Consider the following 3,927-nt stretch of genomic DNA (forward strand, 5'->3'; position numbering starts at 1 on the left):
TAAACTATTTTTTATTTATTAAAACTATTTTTTGTTTATTAGAACTATTTTTATATATTTATTAAATATTTTTAATATCTATAAATCTTTTTTTGTGATTTAATTATTTGGTCGATGGATATATGTCCAAAAACGCATCGATCGATGAACTTCCGAGGAAATATCCCGACGAAGTTCTCCCTCGGTATATTCCGAGGAGATTTCCGACAAACTAGTGATCCTCGGAATTTCCTCGGAAATTTGTTTCCTCGGAATTCCGTCAGAAAATTCCGAGGGATTTCCGAGGAAAGAAGAAATTCCTAGGAATTATTTCTGAGGACTTGTTTCGTCGGTATGTCGTCGGAATAACGATTTTTTCCCTCAGTATCCTTGCTGTTTTCTTGTAGTGATTTATCTCTTTTATAAGTTAACTCGAAAACACTCTCTTGAAAAAAAAAAAAAAATTCGAAATCACTCTCTTATTGAATTTGTTCGTGTGAGAACAACTAAACATAAAAAAAACACACTATGTTACATTATGTTTTGTTAAATAGATAACACCAAACTCACCAGCCAAAACCGGATCCGAGATTTTGTACAGGCCTGAATTCAGTGCCTTGAATGATGAAGCTATACTTCCAATATGTATACTTGATTTCAGTAATATGAAACCTAATTTCATCGCGATCATCCATGAACCCTCCATCGTTCAAGAATTCTCCAAACTTTACCTCCACCCACCCGTCTTCCCTCTTCTCTAGCTTCGTTAGTTCCTGCCTTTTCGACTTCTTTCCTTCACGAGTTTCATGTAAAATCCATCCAACTCCAAAGCTTTTCTGGACATCATGAAATCGATCCTTTGTCTTGTCCATTGTCTTGTAGAGTGTAGACTACGTAAGCTGAGTACTGAGTATCAGGAGAGAGGAATTTAGCTTTCATCACACCGTAGATCTTGAATGGACACCCAGTGACAAGTTCTAAAAAATGATATAAACAATTACATCAATTATCTCAAATGATGTTAGTATTAACATCAATCAAAATAATCGATTTAGTTATAGAATTATTAATAATAATTGGAGAAATTAATATTTAATTAAAATGATTTTAATAGTTATATCATTTATAGTTATTGTTTAAAATATTAGTATCATTTGTAGTGTAGAAAACACAAAAATTGAATAAAATAGTATTCATATAAAATTCTTATTTTCCATTGAAATTATAACGTACCCATTTAAACAAAAAGAATCATAAAGAAAAGTCGGAGATAAAAAAAGTGCAAATTTCATAAATCTTGAATTCTTCTTCTTGTTTTTGGTTTTTTGTTTTTCTGAACAACAAATTCTTCTTCCTTCTTTCTCATTCTTTGTATCTCTATTATCATCTTCAGTGCCGGTCCTAAAAGTTTAGAGGCCTAAATATTTTGTTTTTACAAATTTGGAGACCTATTAAATTACATATAATTTTTTTCAAAAATTTTGGAGGCCTGAAACGAGGAGGTAATGCTTACTCCAGTGTCAATCCAAACCTTCTATAAACTAGACCCAAAACTCTAATCACTAAACCCTAAAAAGAAATATAAACTCTAATCCAAATATCAAAATATGCACATAGTACATAATACAAAGCACTATCAAAATACATTATCAAAATAGAATAGTAACAAACGAAATAACATATTACATATTGTTCAAATTTTAAAATGTCTGATTGCAGGGAACAAGGTAATGATTACCCCAACATTAACCCAAACCTTCCATAAACTAAACCCAAAACAATAATCACTAAACCCTAAATAGAAATATAAATCATATTTAAATATCAAAATATACACATACTCCATGATATGAAGCATTACTGAATAGTAACAACGAAATAGCATAATACATTTTGTTTAAATAGCATAATACAACTGAGAACTTATAGTATATACGAGTGGTGGTGGTTACAGCGGAAGAGGTGGTGACTGATATCGAGGAGATGGTGGTTGTTTTGAAAAATGTGATGCCAACAATATGAAAACGATGATTATAGATTTGGTTAATAAGTAAAAGAAATGATGAAAATAGTTACAGTGATAGATATAGACCCAAATGATTGAAATTATTTTTTACAGAAAGTGATAGTGGACTGGAAAAAATAGTAATGGTGGTAGGTAGATGAAGAAGAAGTGTATACACTTATTAACCGGAAACTAGAGCTAATATAGTATATATTCTATCAAATAGTGGAGAGTATTTTTTTTTTAGTTAGATACCTAGTTATGCTTTATTTCATGGCTATCCAACCTAATTTTTCTTAATTAATTTTTTTTTTTGGAATAATAAAATACTGAATAAAATCATGTCTAGGAAGCAAGAGATTGTAGTGATGGCAATTGGTCCTTTCCATCCCGCCACGCTTCACAACGGGTCTCGATGGGTCTGCTGTCCCATGCGGACCACAGTCTCCGGAAAAAGCTGACTAAGCCCGCTCCGCAAAATATATATGGGGCCTCGATTTGTCTGTCAAAACCCGCCCCGCATAGAGACTTTCTACGGGTTTAGTCTGCGGGCAGAGTTACAAATTGCCATCTCCAATAAACGTGGTTATTTTATATATTAGGGTTGGCCCGCCTTACGGACGGGTGTTGAGTACATAATAAAAATTATTATATACGAAAATATATTTTTATTTTATAAAGTATTTTAAAATATTCTAAAATTAAAATAACTATAAAATAACAAATAAAAATATAATTCTGAGATCATTTTGATATTTTTGATAAATATTTTCTGTTTGAGTTTAAAGTGAGGTAACATTCACTGTCTTCTGTTTTATTAAAAAAAAACAAAATTAGTGATCCAACTGCTCGTATCTTCTGGTAGATCCGGTTTGATCTTCATCATAACTTGTCATTGTCATGTAAAATATTAGAATTTTGTTGGCTGTTTTTGGATGTGCTAGATTTTGCATTTGAAAGTTATTTGTTTGGTTAGGATGGAGTTCTATATCTTTGAAATGTTTTACGTAAGGAATTGATTGGTGGAGATTTTGAGGTTTCCATGAATTTGATGTCATACGAATCATTTAGCAGGTTGATGAAGATGATATATATTATATATAAGATCGTGGAAACGGTGGACGTGTGTCAATGGAAAGACTGTAAATGGCTGGAGGTTAAGATGCTTGTATACCTGTGGGCTGTGGGTTTTGTGCTGCCTCATCGAGAATTGGGCACGATGCCATTAAGTTACGAACATCTGCTCTGGAAAACTTTGCAAGCTCAGTGATTATGTTGACCTGTATATATTTTGGTACATAGTGATTGTCAGATATTAGTACTTGGATTTGATTTTATGACGTGGGAAGTTTAAATCTTAAGGTTTATTCATGTGTTTGACTTAATGGAATGAGTGTGTCATTCTTTTTGGGACTTATTACTTGAAAATATTGTGTCCTCCAGGTTGGTGCCAAGATCATGCAATGGTTGATGATGGATGTTTTGGTGGTCAGTTTTTAGTTTTGACGACCATAAGGTTTGTTATGGAAAGTGAGCAAGCTAGGTATTCGCAGTCTTGTTTGTTATTTGCCAAATAACAAAAAAAAAAGATTTGTAGAAAGAAGCTAGAGAGATAGGGAAAAAGAGGTTTGATAAAAAAAAAGAAAAATTTACACTCCAAAGACATATTATGTCTTTGCAATTATACAATAGAACACATCTTGCTTTTGACACACTTTTTCTCTATGTTTTGTCCTTTTTACTCTCTTAAGTAAACTAACTAAGTCAAATCCATGTCTCTTCTCTCCTCAATACTTTCTTTATTTTAAATAAACAAAAGATTTTTTCTCTCTCTTATTCCGAATCTCAAAATCATTTTCCCAAATCCATGAATTTTAATCTCACTGATTTCTCTTTCACCTCTCTTTTCATTTAATTTAAAAACCGACCATGATGCCTCATCA

This window comes from Brassica oleracea, chromosome C2 (genome assembly GCF_000695525.1).
Source record: "Brassica oleracea var. oleracea cultivar TO1000 chromosome C2, BOL, whole genome shotgun sequence".
NCBI classification, from domain to species: Eukaryota; Viridiplantae; Streptophyta; class Magnoliopsida; order Brassicales; family Brassicaceae; genus Brassica; species Brassica oleracea.